The following is a 26004-nucleotide window of genomic DNA, read 5'->3' on the forward strand; positions in this document are numbered from 1 at the left end:
AAGGGTAGAAAACAGGAGGATGTCTGTGTAATCCTTTATGAGATATTCATGAGAAATGATTTCACATTCCATTCAGACAAGTGGGGGTTCCCTTAAAAGGTCTGGACTGTGATTGTAACTAAGGCTAAATCAAACACGAGTTCATGTAGAGAAAGTCCACATAGCACCAACAGAGACACATATCTTTGTTAATGTTTATTCATTGAGAGGGTGTCTGTGTGACTTTAATCAGCCTGTACACAACACTAATCCTTGAGTTTAGTTTAACTCAAGTTTGACTGTAGCTGTATTGATTTTGGCAGTTCTCTGGGAGTTGAAAAACAGCCTTAGCTAAGTTAAGGGATCACACTAAGTTTTGACTTTGACTTTTGACTTGGAGGGCCCTGAATTCACAGAAAGAAGCAGTTTTTGCAATTCTGCAAATACTGTTTATTTCGGTTTCACTTATTTAGAATTACTTTAAACGTCTACATAAGGTTAACAACAAACCAGAGCTTGAACATGTTAAATTTAACCTATTAGTGCAACAGTGACATTGAGAAAGTATTTTAGGTTGAGACTTGCTCAGGAGAGAAAATGTGAATGGAACCAGACGATGAAAGGGGATCCCACCCAGCAGGCCAGGAAACGTGACATCATACAACGCCAACAGACGTGACACAAGTGGGCCACATTTTTAAACTTCCACTAGTGCGCTCACATTCGCCTACAGCAGGAAACGAGATACATTTGAGCTCAGCGCGCTATGGTCCGTTTGTGGCCTGAGAACTTTACCACAGTAGGCCCTTCTTTCTGGCGTAACCATGGTGACGGCCCATTTGAGAACCCCTCTCTGGTGTCTGGGATGCTTACCAGGTGACTCACAGAGACCCAGACCCCGCTGACTGGTACGGAGGAGATGACGACATAGTGGATGAAACACACACACACACACACACACACACACACACACACACACACACACACACACACACACACACACACACACACACACACACACACACACACACACACACACACACACACACACACACACACACACACACACACACACACACACACACACACACACGGGGAATACCACCCCATCATGTTGATGAGAGCACCTCTGTGCTGGGATGGAAAGTCTGCATGGGTTTATAGCGCTAAAGAAAGGGGGGGGGGGGAATTCCTGGTTTAGCATAGAGTACTTGGACACTAATCTAAAACTCCTGCCGTCCGCAATACAGACAGCGAGGAATAACATGACTATGGCCATTTATGTGAGCCTAGCTCAACCAATAGTGTTTGTGTTTCCTTTGAATGTGTTTGAAATGAAACTGAGAGGCCAGTCTGTGGTTTATCATTTTAACAGTTAGCAGTTGAGAGCAGCAGGATAGTCAAATGCCACTGACTGCGCTAGACTAGAGAATTGGCAGTGTTCAAATTCTAGTGGATTCTTCTCCAGTGTCTGTTTTCACTCAACTTCATAAGATAACAAGATCCTGCAGAACTTCTCAGATCCCTGTGTATATTTCTCATGAAATGAGCGATCAACTCTATGAGAAAGTATGAGGAAAAGGGAGAAAGAAAGGCATTGGAATAGGAGATGTGGTCATGAAATGAACTACTACTTTCAAGGCTTAATGAAGCCTTCATACACATTTTATAAAACGACATGCTTCATAAATGATTCATAAGCTTCTAGCTTGGAATCTAAATGGGGAAACCTAGTTCAATAGATGAATCCCTATCCTCAAACTTCACGCTGTTCTTTTTATACTATGTCTGCTGTACATGAACATTCGACTTACAAACGGCGCCCTCCCGCTGTTTATTTGTGCCCTGTTTATATTTACGTCTCTATGGGTGTTATTACAGATAACTGTCCACACTATTTAAATATTTCCCTGGACTGACCAGAGTCTTTCAACTAGCAGGGGAGTGGACTGGGAAAATGTGTCGTTTTGCCTCTTCACCAAGCCTGACCTTGGGTCAGAAACAGGAACAAGTAGCTCCTGTCTTCCATTCATTCCTGGGATGAAGTCGTAATCTATGCAGGGTTTCCAACCAGGTCATGCCCTGACCCAACTTTGTCAATATGTCTTTATGTAACTAGACCCAACCAGACACAACTGTGCTACATGCTAATTCAGTTATTAATATTTCCCAAAATATTTACTCCTACAGTATCTTAGTATGCTCTATCCTGTCCCTAATTTCAACTTTTTAAAATTAAACTCACAGACAAGGTCTATGGGTGTTTTGCGGGTTCTCTGCTTATCGAAGGATTGTTTGTTGTTTGTGTGTGTGTGTGGTTTACACTAGTTAGCTGTCAAAAAGGAACACAAGACCACACAGATTGGGCAATTATATTAAGCATTTACCACAAATTATAGGTTGTCCATAATAAAAACATCAGTACTGCAGCTGACTAAAAGTTGTCTTTCCATAATTTCAGCTAAATCGATGCCCCTTTGGTGGTAAAAGTAGACACTGAATTCTCTCCATCTCTTGATAATCGATTCACAGACTCACAGACATTTTTTGTTATTTAAGCTCAACTTAAACAACTCTTCTCTCTTCAGACCAAAACATTAGGAGGTGGGCAGGAAGCCTTGTTTATCATTAGCTAACTAACACCATGATTCAACAATGTTGGTGGCTCACGTAATGCTGCATGTGCAGCTGGGGATAATGGCATGCCACACGTGGAACCAATCGCCAAGAGGCCTGGGGAGTTGGCTCTCAGATGGTCAGCTAGGAGGAGCATGCTGCGGTGCCTCGATGTGGAGGGATATTCCATGGGGCCGGGTTACAAACCGTATCGTATGATTTATAGTTTTATTATGGAATTAGGATGTATGTAATGAGGATGCACATGCGTTATCTCCTGATTTTTCTTTGCGTTTTTTTTAATGATCCTTCCTACAGTATCTATAACGTCTTTAATTACGCTTCATGATCGTGAACGTTGAAATTTCAGCATTTATCTTGGCAGAGACACACCAGCACCGTGCAATATGAACTATTTTGAGGACTCTCTGGTGTGTCAAGCCTTTAGGGCCAGTTTCCTGGACCCAGATTAAGCCTGGTGCTGGACTAAAAAACAAGATCAATGGAGAATCTCAATTGAAAGTGCCTTTTAGTCCAGCACTAGCCTTAATCTGTGAAATCAGCTCTAAGAGTGTAAAGTCATTGCAGGTTTTGATGAGTTCTTCTTGCCCTGAGTTATTGCAGGTCTTGACCGAGAGGTCTTCCCCCAAGTACTTATGAGTTATGACAAGACATGATGTGAAGTCCTTCCATTAGAAGAGCAAAGCAGCAGCTGCTAACACTTGCGAGACACCGATAACGATTGTGCCTGTTGCTCCCTGCCAAACATATTTTCAACATACCGCCTAGCGACCAGTTATAATAACCCAACATGATGGAAGTGGGCCTTTGAGGTCCATATACAGCTACAGGGGGAGCAAAGGTTGCATTCCACAAGGCAAACTAAGGTGTCTGTTTCCAAAAATCTGATTCTTCACATTCACCCTGCAGTACAACAAAGGGAAACTCGAGCTTCAGATAACTCAAGTTCTGTGGGACAAGATGGAGTTGGATGATTTAAGAGTTGAAGGGTTTGAGGGCGGCAGGTAGCCTAGTCTAAGAGCATTGGGCCAGTAACCGAAAGGTTGCTGGTTGTGAATCCCCGAGCTACCTAGGTGAAAAATCTCTCGATGTGCCCTTGAGCAAGGCACTTAACCCTAATTGCTCCCCTAAATTGCTCTGGATAAGAGCGTCTGCTAAATGGCTAAAATGTCAATAAAAAAATGAGCGAGGGGAGGAGGGGTTGATGCATATTTGGCTGGCCAACAAGGAACATGTATTAGGCGGTGATGGGGCCGTCGGACCAGAATGTTTTGCTAGCACAGACTGGAATATATTCCGGGATTCCTCCGATGGCATTGAGGAGTACACCACATCAGTCATTGGCTTCATCAATAAGTGCATCGATGACGTCGTCCCCACAGTGACCGTACGTAGATACCCCAACCTAAAGCCATGGGTTACTGGCAGCATCCGCACTGAGCTAAAGGCTAGAGCTGCCACTTTCTTTTTATTTATTTTTAATTTTAATTTTTTTAAACTCTGTTTATTAAGTTTTACACACACAAGACAACACAAAGCAATATAAATAATATACTCAACTAGAAAAAAAATATAAATAATACATTAAACAAATAATACATTTAAAAATATATATATATTTAAAGATACCATACTTTAGACAAGTGAAACACACCAGGAAGAAGGCTACAAAGGTTAAAGGGCAATCTATAGTACAGGGACAGAGCAAACATCTCACCATTGTTCCTGTAAACAGTCAAGGGATAGGGGTGGAGAAATGCAACCACTCACAGACAGTCATGGCCACAGACAGACCCTCCACTGGACCAAAGATAAAAAGTTTACAATGCTTTAAAATAAAAAAATGAAATAATAATTTTATGTAGGCGTGAACAAGATTTAAAAATAAAAAACAAGCTCACATTTTAGTCTGACCGGGCAAGATGAACAAGGCATCTGTAGGTCACAATCAATAAGCACATCAACCTTAATGCCCCCCCCAGAAATAACACAAAGAAATGCTCATCCAACACCTAGGAAGCTTGTTCAGCTCAAAGATGCTCTCTATAGCTGTATTCGCAGGCCTATGGGGAAATTCAGGTGTGTTAGCTCTGACAAAGTTCCTAGTCTGGAGATAGCGGAAAAAGTGGGATTGGGGGAGGTTGAACTTTTCCTGTAGCTGAGCAAAAGAGGCAAATATATCATAAAATAATAATTGGGCTAGTGAGGAGAGGCCTAGTGAGTGCCAGATGGCAAAAGCCCCATCATTCAAAGATGGAGGAAATAGAATGTTCTGATTAATTGGGCCTGATAGAGAAAAGCCTCGGAGGCTAAAGGTTAACCGGAACTGATTCCAAATTTTAAGAGACTGCTTTACAATTGGGTTGACACACCTTTTGCCAAGGGACACTGGGAGAGACGAGCAGAAGACAGAAGAAAGTGCAGCAGGTTTACACGATTCAGACTCCATCTGGACCCAGAGTGGTCTACGGCCAGTAGGATCAATCTGCAGCCAGTACAGAAGGGCTCTGAAATTTGCAGCCCAATAGTATGTCTGAAAATTTGGTAGAGCTAAACCCCCCAATGACTTAGGCTTCTGTAAATGTTTTCTACCAATCCGTGGTACCTTGCCATCCCAAATAAAATCCATGAATGTTTGATCCAGTGAATTTAAAAAAATGTTTTGGAATTAAAATCGGTAAACATTGAAATAAATATAAAAATTTGGGCAACACATTCATTTTAATGACATTAATCCTTCCGATAAGAGAAAGAGGTAGCGAATTCCAAAAAGTAAAAGATTGTTTTAAACTGTCTGCTAGAGCAACAAAGTTTTCCTGAAACAAATTTGAATATTTCCTTGTCACTTTAACTCTCAAGTAGGTGAATTGATCCTGGACAATCCTAAACTGAAAAGTTTTAAAAGAGCACTTTAAAGCAGCCCTATTTACAGGATAAAGCTCACTCTTGCCTAGATTCAGCTTGTACCCTGAGATTGATCCAAACTTTTTAAGAACAGATAAGGCACGTGAAAATGAGGTATCAGGGTTAGAGATAAACAAAAGGAGGTCGTCAGCATATAGTGAGACTTTCTGCTCTAAGCCCGTCCTGATTATTCCTTGAATGGCATCATTAGAGCGTAGTGCAATGGCGAGAGGCTCGATTGCCAAAGAAAAAACAACAAGTGGGAGAGTGGACAACTCTGTCTGGATCCGCGGTTCAAGGGAAAATAGTCAGAGGACAAGTTGTTAGTCCGTACCGAAGCCATGGGGGAAAAATAAAGAATCTTCATCCACGCAATGAATTTGGGGCCAAAGCCAAATCTATAAAGGGCAGCTGTTAGGTAATCCCACTCAACGTGGTCAAAAGCTTATTCCGCATCAAGTGAGACCACCACCTCCCGGTCCCCCGACACTGGGGAGTACAGTATATTCATAAGGCGCCTAATATTGAAAAACAAATGCCTATTTCTTACAAAGCCAGTCTGGTCAGAGTGTATTACTTGGTGCAGCGAGCCTTCCATACGGATGGCTAAAAGCTTGGCTAGGATTTTGTAATCACAGTTTGAAAGCGAGATTGGGCGATAGGATCCACATTCCAGGGGGTCTTTGTTTTTCTTTAATAATAATGTAATTGAAGCCTAATAAAGACTAGGCGGTAGCTTTGAGGTATTAAGGAACTCTGCAAATAATCGAGACAAGAATGGGCAAAGCAGATCAGAAAACGTCCTGTAAAATTTGGTTGGAAAACCGTCCCGACCCGGTGATTTACCACTTTTCATTGCGGACACTGCTGTTGCAATCTCGTCAGGTGTAAATTCTTCTTCTAGACAGTCATGGGAGTCTGTATCAATTGAAGGCATATTCAAGCCATTAAAGAAGGAATCAATCAGCAAAGGGTCTTGAGGGGATTCAGAGGTGTATAGCGCAGAGTAAAATTGTTTGAATTGATCATTGATCTTTTTATGTAGTTCAAGCACTAATGGTGAATGGTCAGAAATAACAATACTCTCGTAAGTACACCGCCGAAGGTTAGGCAGAAGTTTTTTGTCCAAAAAGAAGTAATCAATCCGGGAGTATGTTTGATGAACATGAGAATAAAAGGAATACTGTCTATCCGTAGGATGTAGGAAACGCCAGGCCTCAAACATAGCATATTTCTGAAGAAAAGATTGAATAAGTAGGGCACATTTAGATGGGCCTGTAGTTCTTTGTGAGGACTTGTCAAGAACCCGGGACATTTTACAGTTGAAATCCCCCCCTAAAATCAACAAATGAGAATCTAAATTGGGTATAGCAGATAAAAAGGAAGAAATTAAACTTGGGTCATCCTAATTGGAAGCATAAACACTAGCCAAAACAAGAGGGGTAGAAAACAGTTTACCGGTTACTATGACGTATCGTCCCTTAGGATCAGCAATAACCTCAGAAGCTACAACGGGAGTAGATTTATCAACCAAAATGGCAGCACCTCTTGATTTACTATGAAAGTTAGAGTGGAACACTTGACCAACCCAGTCCCTACGCATCCTAAAATGCTCACCAGTCCTCAAGTGAGTCTCTTGTAGAAATGCAAAATTTGCATTCAAACCCTTTAAGTGTGTCAACACCCTCTAACGCTTCACAGGGTTGTTAACCCCTTTGATGTTCCACGAAATGTACTTGATCGCATTATTTCGGCCACCCTGGGCATTCCCGTTATACAACCCTGTCATTAGAGCATAGAGTGGAAAAGCAATGAGCGCCCAACAACCCCAGAATAACTTGTCTCAGAGTAATAATGTACGGTGCAAGATGTTTGGACCTCCCCCCCACCCTTTCCCCCCATCCCAGACAGTACCTCCCCAAACGAGGTACAAGCCTAAATAGAACATGTTCTCTTCGCACAGTATGTCTGTGAGAGTGCGGTCTTAAACCTTGTCACGTAGAGTAGGCCAGAAGGCTAAACTGGAAAACCTAACCTCTATCAAAATAAAAAGATGGCGGAGCCGCAAAAGTTCTTCTGTGCAAAGGTGTTTATTTACAAGGTGATTCCGGAACAAAAACAACAGTACTGCCATCAAACGTCTACCTTATGGGACAGCTTAAAAACAATGCTGCCCCATCCACAGCTCAATCCAAAATGCCTCTCTCATGAACTGAAAGAGAGGCTCCTTTTGTAGGGCTAGCCCCTCCCCTCAGAACAATTACTACCCTAATTAATTAAGCAATTACCTAGTCAAACCTACATTTTCCATTAACTAAACATACTAAAGGATATACATTGCAACACGTTTTTAAACAATATCGCAACATTACATCACTACTGACAGTATCTTTCAATATGCAATTTACATTAATGAGCCATTTGGGACAGGCACTATAAAGTCAGCCCAATTCCCTTAGCTCGGGTCCTTTTCCAGCATACCCGGAAGCTACAGAGATGGAGAGAGAGAGGAACAGAACAAACAAACAAAGCGCTCATCCACAAGATTGATAAGTATAATAAATATTGCATATCTTAAATATGAACACTGGCAAGTGTGAAATGTATGTACTAAGACAGAAGTTAATTTGTGTGTCGATACACATTGTTAACTTATCTTACAACGGAGCAGGGAGGAGTGATGAATGTGTGCGTGCGTTAAAGAACCAGCCAAAAACCTAATTTGAAGTAAGGAAATCGTAGTAAGACAATCAAAAAAATTACAAATAATAATAATTGTCTAGTTTGATGCTGAGACAACTTACAACCAAGACCAAAAAACGAAGTGTGCGCAACGCTGAACGTTTGCTGGGCATAAATGATGCTCAAAACTTTAAAAATGTATGTGAAGACCCCCAAAAACGTGTAGCCTCGGGAAACATTTACTGTTTACTGGGTCGGTGCAAACGTATGCAGTAAACAAATAACCAAAATTATTTAGAGTCACTGAGACACTATGTAACCAAACTGAATAGGTGAACGAGACAGCCTAGAAACACAGGAGTTAAGTAAAACCTTAATACAATGAAATTAAAATGACTGAATACTTGTAAGGCAAGCACACTAGATGATCAAAACATTAGATCACATCAAATAAGCCTGAATGGGTTCGCCAACTCCCCAACTATACAAGACTAGTATATTATAACTAAACATAATTGTACCACAGGTGGGCTACTTACTATCCACAGTTCGCAAGCAACAGTTGCTGAACTATGAGCAGGTTCAAGACTTTTTGATGTGATGTTGAATGTGAGCCATAGCCTCATCCGGAGACTCAAATGTGTAGTCTTTACCATCATGAGATAGCCATAAACGGGCCGGGAATCGCAGTCCATACTTCACACCTGGATGGTCCCAAAGTAGTTGTTTGGCCTGTCCGAAAGCTGCGCACTGTCTGGAAACAGTGGGGGAGTAGTCCTGGTAGATGGAGAAGCTCTGTCGTTGAAAGCTCAGAGTGGTATTGAGGGCTCGTCGGAGAATCTCCATCTTCTCATCTTCTCATTTCTGGAAAAAGTGCACTCGAAGAATTATGTCACGGGGCCTCTCACCATCCCGGGGCTTTGGGCGCAGCGACCGGTGGGCACGATCAATCAGGAGCTTTTCATCTAAGGCAAGAACATCCTTCAGCAGCCCAGAAACGAAATCCGTGGCGCGAGGCATTTCCGCTGACTCTGGGACCGATACAAGTCTCAGGATATTGCAGCGAGAGAATCCCTCTAAACTCACACAGCTCTCCTTCACCTTTTTGAAATCCGCAGCCAGGCGTTTCACATCAGCCTCCAGGGATGTAGTTAAATCGGAGACATTGGTAGCGGAGGTCTCCAGTGCTGAAATCGTTGTAGTGTGCGGCGCTGTTGTTGTTTTGAGTGATGTGATTGCTGGCACCGTCGCAGGATGGTTAGATCTGCTTTTAAAGTATCAGAAACCTCCTGTATTCGGGCCTCAATCGTAGCAACCATCTCCGTTTTCATTTCAACTATCTCAGAGCGTAGTAGTTTAATGGCCTCAAATGTTCATTTCAGCACCGCCAGGCCCCCGGGTAAAGTGGGAGTCCCCGGGCCCTCAGACTCAGGAGAGGGCGGTGATGAGAGTGGGTCTTGTAGGCCGGGATTTCTCAAAGTCATGCTTTTGGCCTTATGTTTCGTCAACATGCTGACATTCGAAAGCAAAGTAGTCTTGGTTTTTACGGAAAGGGATCACCAAACTAATATTTGAAAATAAATTGCTGCAAAATTCACATAAACTTTAAGAATACCGCGGGAGCAAACGGAAAACACGTCAGTCGCACATGGCGTCCCTCCAATCGCCCCAGAGCTGCCACTTTCAAGGAGCGGGACTTTAACCCGGAAGTTTATAAGAAATCCCGCTATGCCCTTCGTAGTACGATTCAATCTTAATCCCGCTATGCCCTCCGACGAACCATTAAACAAGCAAAGTGTCAATACAGGACTAAGATCGAATCGTACTACACTGGCTCTGACGCTCGTCGGATGTGGTTGGGCTTGCAAACCATTACAGACTACAAAGGGAAGCCCAGCCGAGAGCTGCTCAGTGACACGAGCCTACCAGACGAGCTAAACTACTTCTGTGCTCGTTTCGAGGCAAATGACACTGAAACATGCATGAGAGCACTAGCTGTTCCGGAAGACTGTGTGATAACGCTCTCTGCAGCCAATGTGAGTAAGACCTTTAAACAGGTCAACATTCACAAGGCCGCAGGGCCAGACGGATTACCAGGACGTGTACTGCGAGCATGCGCTGACCAACTGGCAAGTGACTTCACAGACATTTTCAACCTCTCACTGTCTGAGTCTGAAATACCAACATGTTTTAAGCCGACCATCATAGTCCCTGTGCCCAAGAACACTAAGGTAACCTGCCTAAATGACTACCGACCCATAGTACTCACGTCTGTATCCATGAAGTGCTTTAAAAGGCTGGTCATGACTCACATCAACACCATTATCTCAGAAACCCTAGACCCACTCCAATTTGCATACCGCCCACAGGTGATGCAATCTCTATTGCACTCCACACTGCCCTTTCCCACCTGGAAAAAGGAAAACCTATGTGAGAATGCTATTCATTGACTACAGCTCAGCGTTCAACACCATAGTGCCCTCAAAGCTCAACAATAAGCTTATGGACCCTGGGACTAAACACCTCCCTCTGCAACTGGATCTTGGACCTCCTGACGGTCCGCTCCCTGGTGGTAAGGGTAGGTAACAACACATCCGCCATGCTGATCCTCTACACGCGGGCCCCTCAGGGGTGCGTGCTCAGTCCCCTCCTGTACTCCCTGTTCACTCATGACTGCACGGCCAGGCACGACTCCAACACCATCACTAAGTTTCCAGATGACACAACAGCCTGATCACCGACAACGACGAGACAGCCTATAGGGAGGAGGTCAGAGACCTGGCCGTGTGGTGCCAGGACAACAACCTCTCCCTCAGTGTGATCAAGACAAAAGAGATGATTGTGGACTACAGGAAAAGGAGGACCATGCACGCCCCCATTCTCATCGACGGGGCTGTAGTGGAGCTGGTTGAGAGCTTCAAGTTCCTTGGTGTCCACATCACCAACAAATTAACATGGTCCAAGCACACCAAGACAGTCGTGAAGAGGGCACGACAACACCTATTCCCCCTCAGGAGACTGAAAAGATTTGGAATGGGTCTTCAGATCGTCAAAAGGTTTTACAGCTGCACCATCGAGAGCATCCTGACAAGTTGCATCACTGCCTGGTATGGCATCTGCTCGGCCTCCGATCGCAAGGCACTACAGAGGGTAGTGCGTACGGCCCAGTACATCACTGGGGCAAAGCTTCCTGCCATCCAGGACCTCTATACTAGACGGTGTCAGAGGAAGGCCCTAGCAATTGTCAGACTCCAGCCACCCTAGTCATAGACTGTTCTCTCTGCTACCGCATGGCAAGCGGTACCGGAGCGCCAAGTCTAGGTCCAAGAGGTTCCTAAAGAGCTTCTACCCCCAAGCCATAAGACTCCTGAACATCTAATCAAATGGCTACCCAGACCATTTGCATTGCCCCCCCCTCTTTTACACCGCTGCTACTCTGTTGTTATCATCTATGCATAGTCACTTTAATAACTCTACCTACATGTACATATTACCTCAATTACCTCGACTAACCAGTGCCCCCGCACATTGACTGAAATGTCCTTGTTTTCCATGAAATCATACATGAAATTAGTTGCAAAATGAAATATAGGCAAGACGTTGACAAGGTCATAAATAATGATTTTTAATTGAAATAGTAATTGTGTCTTTCAAACTTTGCTTTCGTCAAAGAATCCTCCATTTGCAGCAATTACAGCCTTGCAGACCGTATTCTAGTTGTCAATTTGTTGAGGTAATCTGAAAAGATTTCACCCCATGCTTCCTGAAGCACCTCCCACAAGTTGGATTTGCTTGATGGGCACTTCTTACGTACCATACAGTCAAGCTGCTCCCACAACAGTTCAATAGGGTTGAGATCCGGTGACTGTGCTGGCCACTCCATTATAGACAGAATACCAGCTGACTGCTTCTTCCCTAAATAGTTATTGCATAGTTTGGAGCTGTGCTTTGGGTCTTTGTCCTGTTGTCGGAGGAAATTGGCTCCAATTAAGTGCCGTCCACAGGGTATGGCATGGGTGTTGCAAAATGGAGTGATAGCCTTCCTTATTCAAGATAACTTTTACCCTGTACAAATCTCCCACTTTAACACCACCAAAGCACCCCCAGACCATCACATTGCCATGCTTGTCAGATGGCGTCAAGCACTCCTCCAGCATATTTTCATTTTTTCTGCGTCTAACGAATGTTCTTCTTTGTGATCCGAACACCTCAAACTTTGATTTCTCAGTCCATAACACTTTGTTCCAATCTTTCTCTGTCCAGTGTCTGTGTTCTTTTGCCCATCTTAATCCTTTCTTTTTATTGGCCAGTCTGAGACATGTCTTTTTCTTTGCAACTCTGCCTAGAAGGCCAGCGTCCTGGAGTCGCCTCTTCACTGTTGACGTTGAGACTGGTGTTTTGTGGGTACTATTTAATCAAGCTGCCAGTTGAGGACTTGTGAGGTGTCTGTTTCTCAAACTAGACACTCTAATGTACTTGTCCTCTTGCTCAGTTGTGCACCGGGGCCTCCCACTCCTCTTTCTCTTCTGGTTAGAGCCAGTTTGCACTGTTCTGTGAAGGGAGTACTACACAGCGTTGTACGAGATCAATTTCTCGCACGGAATAGCCGCAATTTCTCAGAACAAGAATAGACTGACGACTTTTAGAAGAAAGTCCTTCGTTTCTGGCCATTTTGAGCCTGTAATCGAACCCACGAATGCTGATGCTCCAGATACTTAACTAGTCTAAAGAAGGACAGTTGTATTGCTTCTTTAATCAGAACAACAGTTTTCAGCTGTGCTAACATAATTTCAAAATGGTTTTCTAATGATCAATTAGCTTTTTAAAATGATAAACTTGGATTAGCTAACACAACATGCCATTGGAACACAGGTTGCTGATAATGGGCCTCTGTACACCTATGTAGATATTCCATAAAAAATAAGCAATTTCCAGCTACAATTGTCATTTACAACATTAGCAATGTCCACACTGTATTTCTGATCAATTTAATGTTATTTTAATGGACAAAAAAAGGCTTTTCTTTCAAAAACAAGGACATTTCTAAGTGACCCCAAACTTTTGAACGTTAATGTATATATTTTATATATATACAGTGGGGAGAACAAGTATTTGATACACTGCCGATTTTGCAGGTTTTCCTACTTACAAAGCATGTAGAGGTCTGTAATTTTTATCATAGGTACACTTCAACTATGAGAGACGGAATCTAAAACAAAAATCCAGAAAATCACATTGTATGATTTTTAAGTAATTAATTTGAATTTTATTGCATGACATAAGTATTTGATACATCAGAAAAGCAGAACTTAATATTTGGTACAGAAACCTTTGTTTGCAATTACAGAGATCATACGTTTCCTGTAGTTCTTGACTAGGTTTGCACACACTGCAGCAGGGATTTTGGCCCACTCCTCCCTACAGATCTTCTCCAGATCCTTCAGGTTTCGGGGCTGTCGCTGGGCAATACGGACTTTCAGCTCCCTCCAAAGATTTTCTATTGGGTTCAGGTCTGGAGACTGGCTAGGCCACTCCAGGACCTTGAGATGCTTCTTACGGAGCCACTCCTTAGTTGCCATGGCTGTGTGCTTCGTGTCGTTGTCATGCTGGAAGACCCAGCCACGACCCATCTTCAATGCTCTTACTGAGGGAAGGAGGTTGTTGGCCAAGATCTCGCGATATCCATCCTCCCCTCAATACGGTGCAGTCGTCCTGTCCCCTTTGCAGAAAAGCATCCCCAAAGAATGATGTTTCCACCTCCATGCTTCACGGTTGGGATGGTGTTCTTGGGGTTGTACTCATACTTCTTCTTCCTCCAAACACGGCGAGTGGAGTTAGACCAAAAAGCTCTATTTTTGTCTCATCAGACCACATGACCTTCTCCCATTCCTCCTCTGGATCATCCAGATGGTCATTGGCAAACTTCAGACAGGCCTGGACATGCACTGGCTTAAGCAGGGGGACCTTGCGTGCGCTGCAGGATTTTAATCCATGACGGCGTAGTGTGTTACTAATGGTTTTCTTTGAGACTGTGGTCCCAGCTCTCTTCAGGTCATTGACCAGGTCCTGCCGTGTAGTTCTGGGCTGATCCCTCACCTTCCTCATGATCATTGATGCCCCACGAGGTGAAATCTTGCATGGAGCCCCAGACCGAGGGTGATTGACCGTCATCTTGAACTTCTTCCATTTTCTAATAATTGCGCCAACAGTTGTTTCCTTCTCACCAAGCTGCTTGCCTATTGTCCTGTAGCCCATCCCAGCCTTGTGCAGGTCTACAATTTTATCCCTGATGTCCTTACACAGCTCTCTGGTCTTGGCCATTGTGGAGAGGTTGGAATCTGTTTGATTGTGTGTGGACAGGTGTCTTTTATACAGGTAACGAGTTCAAACAGGTGCAGTTAATACAGGTAATGAGTGGAGAACAGGAGGGCTTCTTAAAGAAAAACTAACAGGTCTGTGAGAGCCGGAATTCTTACTGGTTGGTAGGTGATCAAATACTTATGTCATGCAATAAAATGCAAATTAATTATTTAAAAATCATACAATGTGATTTTCTGGATTTTTGTTTTAGATTCCGTCTCTCACAGTTGAAGTGTACCTATGATAAAAATTACAGACCTCTACATGCTTTGTAAGTAGGAAAACCTGCAAAATCGGCAGTGTATCAAATACTTGTTCTCCCCACTGTATATATATATTTTTTTAACTGCATTGTTGGTTAGGGGCTCGTAAGTAAGGTCTACACCTGTTGTATTCGGCACATGTGACTAATACAATTTGATTTGATTTGAATGTCCTTCTTAATTGCCTTCCCTAACGTCTCACATGTACGACAGCTGTCCCAAATCCCTCAAGGTTTAGGACTTTCCCCGAATTGTGATGCATAGCTAGCAAGCAATGATGTTGTTTCTCATGTTTTCATCCATGCTTGGCATGTTGCATTCATAAACAACCCTGGCCTTATGTACTGTTGTTATCATAGTGTAAATGAGGTGAGGCAACAACAAGATGTGGAAGTTAATGTGAAGTCTTTCAGACCTATTTTTCAGGACTGCTTAGGCATAGGGGGTAGCGGCTAGGATTCTTGGAAAGGCTCTGTTGCTAACAAGACTCCACTTGTTAGTTATATTCCTGTCACGTTCTGACCTTAGTTCCTTTTTTATGTCTTTATTTTAGTTGGTCAGGGCGTGAGTTGGGGTGGGCATTCTATGTTGTTTTTCTATGTTTTGTTCTGTTGTTATATTTCTATGTTTGGCCTAGTATGGTTCTCAATCAGAGGCAGGTGTCAGTCGTTGTCTCTGATTGGGAGCCATATTTAGGTAGCCTGTTTTCTATTGTGTTTTGGTGGGTGGTTGTTTTCTGTTTAGTGTATGTTCACCTGGCAGAAGTGTTTCATTTTCGTTTTTCCCCGTTGTTGTTTTGTGTAGTGTTCAGTTTTAATTAAATATGATGAACACTTACCACGCTGCATTTTGGTCCTTCTCTCCTTCCACCAACGAGAATCGTTACAGAAACACCCACCAACACCGGACCAAGCAGCGTGGTAAACGGGAGCAGTGCAATCTGGACTCATGGACATGGGAGGAGATACTAGATGGCAAGGGACCCTGGGCACAGGCTGGGGAATATCGCCGCCCCAAGGAAGAACTGGAGGCAGCGAAAGCTGAGCGGCGGCGATATGAGAAGGTAGCACTGCAGCGCGACAGGCACGTGAGGCAGCCCCCCCAAAAAATTTTTTGGGGGGACACGGGGAGTGTGGCAGAGTCAGGTTGGAGACCTGAGCCCACTCCTCGTGCTTATCGTAAGCAGCACGTTACTGATCAGGCACCGTGTTATGCGGTCAAGCGCACGGTGTCGCCAGTACGCGTCCATAGCCCGGAGCGCTATAGGCCAGTGCCATGCGAGAGTGGGCATCCAGCCAGGGCGTGTTGTGCCGGCTCAGCGTGTCTGGTCTCCGGTACGCCGTTTCGGCCCAGGGTATCCTGCGCCGGCTCTGCGTGCTGTGTCTCCGGGGCGCTGGGAGGGTGCAGTGCGTCCTATGCCTGCACTCCGCCCGTGCCGGGCGAATGTGGGCATTGAGCCTAAGGGAGAGGTGCGAGTAGTATGCACCAGATCTCCAGCGCTCACCCACAGCCCGGTTCAACCTGTGCCTGCACTCTGGAGGGTCCGGGCTAAAGTGGCCATCCAGCCTGGAGGAGTGGTGCCAAGGCTGCGCACTAGAGCTCCAGTGCTCCCCCACAGCCCGGTCCATCAGGTGCCTCCTCCACGCACCAGGCCTACTGTATGTCTTCCCAGCCTGGTGGGTCCTGTGGCAGCGCCACGCACCAGGCTGTCTCTCTCCAGGCCAGAGCCGCCGGTCTGTCCTGAGCTGCCAGAGCCGCCCGTCTGTCCTGAGCTGCCGGAGCCGCCCGTCTGTCCTGAGCTGCCGGAGCCGCCCGTCAGTCAGGAGCTGCCGGAGCCACCCGTCAGTCAGGAGCTGCCGGAGCCGCCCGTCAGTCAGGAGCTGCCGGAGCCGCCCGTCAGTCAGGAGCTTGCCGGAGCCGTCCGTCAGTCACGAGCTGCCGGAGCCGTCCGTCAGTCAGGAGCTGCCGGAGCCGTCCGTCAGTCACGAGCTGCCGGAGCCGTCCGTCAGTCAGGAGCTTGCCGGAGCCGTCCGTCAGTCAGGAGCTTGCCGGAGCCGTCCGTCAGTCAGGAGCTGCCGGAGCCGTCCGTCACGCCGGCGCTGCCGGAGCCGCCCTTCACTCCGGCGCTGCCGGAGTCTCCCATCTATTCGGGGCCCGCTGCAAGGGTTCCCAGTCCGAGGTCGGCGCTGAGGGTTCAAAGGCGCCACATAAGTGGGCCAAGACTATGGTGGAGTGGGGTCCACGTCCCGCACCAGAGCCGCCACCGCTGTGAAATGCCCACTCAGACCCTCCCCTATAGGTTCAGGTTTTGCGTCCGGAGTCCGCACCTTTGGGGGGGGGGTACTGTCACGTTCTGACCTTAGTTCCTTTTTTATGTCTTTATTTTAGTTGGTCAGGGCGTGAGTTGGGGTGGGCATTCTATGTTTTGTTCTGTTGTTATATTTCTATGTGTTTGGCCTAGTATGGTTCTCAATCAGAGGCAGGTGTCAGTCGTTGTCTCTGATTGGGAGCCATATTTAGGTAGCCTGTTTTCTATTGTGTTTTGGTGGGTGGTTGTTTCCTGTGTTAGTGTTTGCACCATACGGGACTGTTTCGGTTGTTTGTTTGTACTTTTGTTATTTTGTTCAGTGTTCTGTGGATTTATTAAATATTCTCATTATGGACACTTACCACGCTGCACATTGGTCCGATCCTTGCTACTCCTTCTCAGACGAAGAGGAAATCCGTTACAATTCCTCCTGTTTTTAAATGAAAGTGTGTGTCTACTACATACAAATAATGGTGATAAGGCTAATATTAGATTTGATAACAGATTTGATATAATTGGCATTACTTTTTTCACTACTACTTCTCAATTCACCATTGACTCATCGAGGCTGTAAGAGCAGTGTCAGAATGGAATGAAGCGATGTGCTCTGTGTGGGGTCCTTTCCACTGACTAGACACAATGGTTTAGTCTGCTGGTAGGATTGATGGGACTTGGCCCTGCTGGGCTTGTGTGAGTGGGGGTTATGGGGGTATTGAGCAGTGGGCCTAGTCTAGGCATGTGTCAAGGGTTTCTACTGTTTTCTATGTACTTTCTGTCTCGCGGGATAGTTACACAAGAGTAGATATTCCAGATGCCAAATTCACACGCACACAGACACACACAGACACACACAGATGCACACACACACACACACACACACACTCGTTCCAGTCAGTTAGAGTGAAGGCCTATGAAATGGCAGGGCTAGAGGCATATGTGAAAGCAATTTCAAAGAAGGTATTTTTTTCTGACTAGGCCATCCGCTACTAAACTGCGGCAGCATGATTAACATACATTTTCCTATATTTAGTACGAGTTAACCTAGCCTGAGTGGAGTCCCCACTTCTGTTTTTCATGGGAAACACAAGTTAAGTTGAAAATACTGTATCCCTGAAAACCGTGAACACCTTTCAGCAGACCACGCAGAGAGTGAGTACGAGTAGACATGCACGTGTTATTCCAATGTGAAGCATGGTCAAGCAGGGGGGAATAAGAGGAAAGTCGTTTTCAGGCTTTTTCAATTACTGGAATGACCGTGGCCTGCTTCACGCCTGCTTCACGTTCACACAGACACTTACAGACGGACGGGGAACCCAGTCAGAAAAACATTCTGCCCTATTCCAAATGGCTGCTGTGGAAATGGTTGAGTAATCACTAGGGTATTGTATTAAAAAATCTTAACTTACATGAGGACATGTCCCGTCCACTAGTACCACCATTTCCACATTGAGAAGTCAATGTTTTTTAAATATAAAAAATGCCGTATTACTACGTTATTCAAAATCACTATAATTGTAGGCTAACTCTGTAAGCAGCCCTGTACAATCAATGAACCAACAGCATCGTTAAGCCTATACGTTCTCTCCCAGGCTCATGGATAGAACGTTTGGAGTGTATCATAAGGTAACCAGTCCTTGCAATATGTATAATAATACAGTCCACACTCAAAGGCGATTACTATAAATTGTTTAGACCAATTATGTACCAAATATTTTTCTGCAATGCGTAATATGCGGTAGGCTATGTATTGTATAACGGCACAATCATTATCTTAATTCAGGGTTTTTTTGGGGCTTGGGCTCATATATAGGTTAATATGTATGCTTAAGTTATAATATGCCTATGGGTGTTTTGAATCACCTAAGAAAGCGCTGTCCATTTTGTTGTGTTAGGCTTTGAAACAACATTCACAACCATCATGTTTTCCACTCACTTTCAACCTGTTGTTGAACTTCTTTCTTCAAATTAATCAATCATAGTGAGGTGAATTATAAAAGCATGATACTGTTTTAATGATAAGTGTTGATGTGATTTTCGATTACATTTGCATTGATATCAAAGTGGTTAGAGGGACGATAGAGCCCTGAGTACCAGGCCATTAGCGACCTGATGGTCATTAGTGAGTTGGGTACTATCACATGACCACAGTGCATAAGAGGAGATTACCGTGACTCAACGATCACGTGGAATTTTACTGCGGTCATGACCCATGACTTCTGGTGTGGCAGTAATATTGTCACCGCAATAGCCCTAGTCATGTGTGAACAGGGAGTACAGGAGGGGACTGAGCACGCATCCCTGTGGAGCCCCCGTGTTGAGGATCAGAGAGGTGGAGGTGTTTTTGCCTACCTTCACCACTAGGGGTCGGCCCATCAGGAAGTCCAGAACCCAGTTGCACAGGGAAGGGTTCAGACCCAGGGCCCTGAGCTTAGTGATGAGCTTGGAGGGCACTATGGTGTTGAACGCTGAGGTGGAGTCGAGGTGGGATAAGGCAGTGTGCAGTACAATGGCGATTGCGGACATCTGTTGGGGCGATATGCAAAGGTGATATGGTTCTCAACTAGCCTCTCAAAGCACTTCATTATGACAGAAGTGAGTGCTACCAGGCAATAGTCATCCTCTTTGATTGCCTTACGGATGTCATAGCTGGTCGGTTTTACACGTTCATGTTCCAAGTCACCTTGCTATAGTTAAATGCGGTGGTTCACACTTTCAGTTTTGCCCAAATTCTGCCATCTACAGTTTTTGGTTTGGATAAGTTCTATTCGCCACAGTGGGAACAACATCCTCTATGCACTTCCTGATGAACCCAGTTACCGAGTCAGTGTATACATTGAGTCTATTCACCGGGGCGACCCTGAACATTTCCCCATCCACAAGATCAAAACAATTGATTGGGGAGACCAACATCCTTGCCATGGGAGCATGCTGTTTAAGTTTCTGCCTATAGGTGGGGAGGAGCAGAATGGAGGCGTGATCTGATTTGCTGAAGGGAGGGCTTGGGAAGGCCTTGTAGCCGCCCCAGTAGGGAGGGTAGCAATGATCCAGGGTCTGTGTTGCGCTTGTAGCACAGGAGATGTGTTAATAGAATTTCGGTAGCGTTTCACTCAGACGTCCTTTATTAAAGTCCCTAGCTACAGTAAATGCGGCGTCAGGATATGCAGTTTCTAGTTTGGACATAGTCCAGTGTAGTTCCTTAAGAGACGTCGCAGTAATCATGTAACAAACTCCTCCACCTTTGTTTTTCCCTGAGAGTTCTTTCTTCCTGTCAGCGCGATGAACAGAGAACCCCACTGGCTGAATGGATAGGGATAATATTTCCGGAGAGAGCCATGATTCCGTAAAACAGAGTATGTCACGGTCCCTGATGTCTCTGGAAGGAGATCCTCACCCTGAGCTCGTCTATTTTATTGTCCAGGGACTGAACGCTAGCAAGTAATATACTCGGAAGCGGTGGATGGTATGCATGCCGCCTGAGTCTGACTAGGGCCACACTCCTTCTACCTCTTCTATGGTGTCTGCATTTTAGTGCAGCCCCTGAGATAAATAGAGCTGCCTCGCGAAGTTTAAACTAAGGATCCAGGTCAGGGAAGTCAAATTTCTGCTTGAATTTCTGGTGAATGACCTCAGATCTTTCCAGCGGTAGGTAATAATACAAGAAACGTTCTGAGGAAATAACTTAAGAAATAACAGAAATAAATACATAAAAATGCTGCTAGAAACAGGGTTACCTTGTCTGTCGGTGAAATCATGTAAATCTTGTGATTTATAAAGGTCAGTAGTTTTGAGACATTAATGTCTGAAACTTCCCAAAATTAAGTTCGCATATTTGATAAGCATGATTTCTACATTCGAACCCCTTTCATGCAGTCAAATGATCAAATCGCCCTCTAGTGGCCTCATGGGTGGAATATTATTAATATTTTACTATGGTGATATAATTAAGCAGCAGCAGCTGAAAAGATGAGCTCCTACAAATATTGAAATTTTAATGTTTTTTTTAGAGTAAAGTACATCGAAAAAAAAATCAAAAGAAAACTGCAAACTGAATAGGAGACCAAACAAGCAGCAAACAAAGAAGAAAGGCTTTTGAAAAAGTAAAAATTTTTCATAAAATTATACCGTTTTCTTAGCTAGCTAAGTTGTTTACCTGTTGCTAGGCAGTTGCTAGGGACATTCCTGAAAGAAGCTAGCTAGCTAACAAGGAGTGTCTAGTTGGCAGAAGAGAAGAAGGGACAAAGAAGGGACAAAGTGGGACAAAATAAGGACAGAAGAAAAGGGAAAGGGGACATTAAGGTGAAGCAGTCCTCTAAAGACACAAAAGACAATAATACAAGAAACAACACTTCTATTGCCTCTCCCTCTACGATACGCACTTCCGGTTTGGTTTGGAGCGAGTAGTTGCATTCCGCTTTGCTCCACAGGTAGTATTACAGGTAGTATTACATTTCATTTCATTACAGTACAACAGTTTGATTTGTTTGATCTTAGCTGGCTACATAGCCGTCTTTGTATCCAAGATAATTGTGTAGTCTAGAGTAATTGTCGAGGTTACCTAGCCAGTTAGAGGTTACCTAGCCAGCTACACTTTCAAACAAAGTCAACAACGCAGCCACTGCTAGCTAGCCTATTTCACCAGCCAGCAGTACTATATCATTTTAGTCAATAAGATTTTTTGCAACGTAAGCTTAACTTTCTGAACATTCGAGACGTGTAGTCCACTTGTCATTCCAATCTCCTTTGCATTAGCGTAGCCTCTTCTGTAGCCTGTCAACTATGTGTCTGTCTATCCCTGTTCTCTCCTCTCTGCACAGACCATACAAACGCTTCACACCGCGTGGCCGCTGCTACTCTAACCTGGTGGTCCCAGCGCGCACGACCCACGTGGAGTTCCAGGTCTCAGGCAGCCTCTGGAACTGCCGATCTGCGGCCAACAAGGCAGAGTTCATCTCAGCCTATGCTTCCCTCCAGTCCCTCGACTTCTTGGCACTGACGGAAACATGGATTACCACTGATAACACTGCTACTCCTACTGCTCTCTCCTCGTCTGCCCACGTGTTCTCGCACACCCCGAGAGCTTCTGGTCAGCGGGGTGGTGGCACTGGGATCCTCATCTCTCCCAAGTGGACATTCTCTCTTTCTCCCCTGACCCATCTGTCTATCGCCTCCTTTGAATTCCATGCTGTCACAGTTACCAGCCCTTTCAAGCTTAACATCCTTATCATTTATCGCCCTCCAGGTTCCCTTGGAGAGTTCATCAATGAGCTTGACGCCCTGATAAGTTCCTTTCCTGAGGATGGCTCACCTCTCACAGTTCTGGGTGACTTTAACCTCCCCACGTCTACCTTTGACTCATTCCTCTCTGCCTCCTTCTTTCCACTCCTCTCCTCTTTTGACCTCACCCTCTCACCTTTCCCCCCTACTCACAAGGCAGGCAATACGCTTGACCTCATCTTTACTAGATGCTGTTCTTCCACTAATCTCATTGCAACTCCCCTCCAAGTCTCCGACCACTACCTTGTATCCTTTTCCCTCTCGCTCTCATCCAACACTTCCCACACTGCCCCTACTCGGATGGTATCGCGCCGTCCCAACCTTCGCTCTCTCTCCCCCGCTACTCTCTCCTCTTCCATCCTATCATCTCTTCCCTCTGCTCAAACCTTCTCCAACCTATCTCCTGATTCTGCCTCCTCAACCATCCTCTCCTCCCTTTCTGCATCCTTTGACTCTCTATGTCCCCTATCCTCCAGGCCGGCTCGGTCCTCCCCTCCTGCTCCGTGGCTCGACGACTCATTGCGAGCTCACAGAACAGGGCTCCGGGCAGCCGAGCGGAAATGGAGGAAAACTCGCCTCCCTGCGGACCTGGCATCCTTTCACTCCCTCCTCTCTACATTCTCCTCTTCTGTCTCTGCTGCTAAAGCCAATTTCTACCACTCTAAATTCCAAGCATCTGCCTCTAACCCTAGGAAGCTCTTTGCCACCTTCTCCCCCCTCCTGAATCCTCCTCCCCCTCCTCCCCCCTCCTCCCTCTCTGCTGATGACTTCGTCAACCATTTTGAAAAGAAGGTCGACGACATCCGATCCTCGTTTGCTAAGTCAAACGACACCGCTGGTTCTGCTCACACTGCCCTACCCTGTGCTTTGACCTCTTTCTCCCCTCTCTCTCCAGATGAAATCTCGCGTCTTGTGACGGCCGGCCGCCCAACAACCTGCCCGCTTGACCCTATCCCCTCCTCTCTTCTCCAGACCATTTCCGGAGACCTTCTCCCTTACCTCACCTCGCTCATCAACTCATCCTTGACCGCTGGCTACGTCCCTTCCGTCTTCAAGAGAGCGAGAGTTGCACCCCTTCTGAAAAAACCTACACTCGATCCCTCCGATGTCAACAACTACAGACCAGTATCCCTTCTTTCTTTTCTCTCCAAAACTCTTGAACGTGCCGTCCTTGGCCAGCTCTCCTGCTATCTCTCTCAGAATGACCTTCTTGATCCAAATCAGTCAGGTTTCAAGACTAGTCATTCAACTGAGACTGCTCTTCTCTGTGTCACGGAGGCGCTCCGCACTGCTAAAGCTAACTCTCTCTCCTCTGCTCTCATCCTTCTAGACCTATCGGCTGCCTTTGATACTGTGAACCATCAGATCCTCCTCTCCACCCTCTCCGAGCTGGGCATCTCCGGCGCGGCCCACGCTTGGATTGCGTCCTACCTGACAGGTCGCTCCTACCAGGTGGCGTGGCGAGAATCTGTCTCCGCACCACGTGCTCTCACCACTGGTGTCCCCCAGGGCTCTGTTCTAGGCCCTCTCCTATTCTCGCTATACACCAAGTCACTTGGCTCTGTCATATCCTCACATGGTCTCTCCTATCATTGCTATGCAGACGACACACAATTAATCTTCTCCTTTCCCCCCTCTGATAACCAGGTGGTGAATCGCATCTCTGCATGTCTGGCAGACATATCAGTGTGGATGACGGATCACCACCTCAAGCTGAACCTCGGCAAGACGGAGCTGCTCTTCCTCCCGGGGAAGGACTGCCCGTTCCATGATCTCGCCATCACGGTTGACAACTCCATTGTGTCCTCCTCCCAGAGTGCTAAGAACCTTGGCGTGATCCTGGACAACACCCTGTCGTTCTCAACTAACATCAAGGCGGTGACCCGTTCCTGTAGGTTCATGCTCTACAACATTCGCAGAGTACGACCCTGCCTCACGCAGGAAGCGGCGCAGGTCCTAATCCAGGCACTTGTCATCTCCCGTCTGGATTACTGCAACTCGCTGTTGGCTGGGCTCCCTGCCTGTGCCATTAAACCCCTACAACTCATCCAGAACGCCGCAGCCCGTCTGGTGTTCAACTTTCCCAAGTTCTCTCACGTCACCCCGCTCCTCCGCTCTCTCCACTGGCTTCCAGTTGAAGCTCGCATCCGCTACAAGACCATGGTGCTTGCCTACGGAGCTGTGAGGGGAACGGCACCTCCGTACCTTCAGGCTCTGATCAGGCCCTACACCCAAACAAGGGCACTGCGTTCATCCACCTCTGGCCTGCTCGCCTCCCTACCTCTGAGGAAGTACAGTTCCCGCTCAGCCCAGTCAAAACTGTTCGCTGCTCTGGCACCCCAATGGTGGAACAAACTCCCTCACGACGCCAGGTCAGCGGAGTCAATCACCACCTTCCGGAGACACCTGAAACCCCACCTCTTTAAGGAATACCTAGGATAGGATAAAGTAATCCTTCTAACCCCCCCCCTTAAAAGAGTTAGATGCACTATTGTAAAGTGGTTGTTCCACTGGATATCATAAGGTGAATGCACCAATTTGTAAGTCGCTCTGGATAAGAGCGTCTGCTAAATGACTTAAATGTAAATGTAAATGTAAATGATCAAATCGCCCTCTAGTGGCCTCATGGGTGGAATATTATTAATATTTTTCATAATTTATTTGATGAGACAGTTTAAAGTTAGAGAGAATCCTTGCCCACTTTGCGGCTAGAACCTCCGAGTCCTTTCAAGGCCCTCTGCCCATGACCACATGACCACACTAACCCTGCCTTGCTCTGCTGTTGGATGGATGGAAACTCACAGTCATACCGTGACTGTCGTGATTACATTTATGAAAGACTGTCTTCTCTCTCCTCTCTCGCCACTGTGGTCAGTAGTCGGGTGACTGGGGTCTCTGATTCAGTCACGTCTTTCCCTCCACTGCTACATTGGTGTTGAGGGGATCCGAACATTCCCCGATGCTGACACCAGGAAATATACTCCCATTTTCATTAAAAGCTAATGTTTCTGGCTTCACACAGAAATGTTGGACTGGCTTTCTCCAGGGGCGAGATGACTGGGTTGTTGGAGAAAAGGCTGAGCTCAGCATTCATGGCTTAGCAAAGCAGTTGTTAAAGGGTTGGCACTCAATCACTTCGTGTCCTCACAATACACATTACAGCCCAGCCAGAAGTTAGACTGTGGGTCTATGGATGTATGGACTTTAATAGGGGGCTGAACAGTCAGAGGTCTATAACATGGATGCGTGAGGGAGCATAGAGCAGTCTTCGCACGCAACCTAGAGGTCAAAGGTGAAGACGCCACTCTCCTTTAAGGTTCCTCAGGACAGACAGAGGAGGATAATTGAGGACCATGACCCCCCTACTGACCAGTTGGGTTTATAGACCCATAGTATAGGGTTAGGGTTAACATTGACCAGAGGTAGGAGAGGACCACACTCAGCCTTCCTCAGCCTTCAGGCAACAGCTTTTGTTTTGACTGTTATTGTAGCTTGGTGAAAGGGGCAAGCAATTCTTAATTTTTGTCATGTTCAATCAAGATAGCATAAAAGCGTGACTTTTTACGTGTTTTTGCAGCACCACCTCTTGGTATTTTA

At 45.7% G+C, this 26004-nt stretch overlaps 1 protein-coding gene across 2 annotated transcripts in view; it reads left to right on the forward strand.

Annotated features, from left to right (window-relative positions):
- LOC139535985 (lysyl oxidase homolog 2A-like) overlaps positions 1-26004 on the forward strand; it is a 76771-nt gene that overhangs the window by 18403 nt on the left and 32364 nt on the right. The window contains exon 1 of one of the 2 annotated variants that reach the window (XM_071336026.1): positions 7985-8073. The exons of the other annotated variant lie outside the window; for it this stretch is intronic. The gene's annotated coding sequence lies outside the window, so the exon portion shown is untranslated. Of the gene's footprint in view, positions 1-7984; positions 8074-26004 lie in introns of those variants that run through there. 2 annotated transcript variants of the gene reach the window in all.

This window comes from Salvelinus alpinus, chromosome 12 (genome assembly GCF_045679555.1).
Source record: "Salvelinus alpinus chromosome 12, SLU_Salpinus.1, whole genome shotgun sequence".
NCBI lineage: Eukaryota > Metazoa > Chordata > Actinopteri > Salmoniformes > Salmonidae > Salvelinus > Salvelinus alpinus.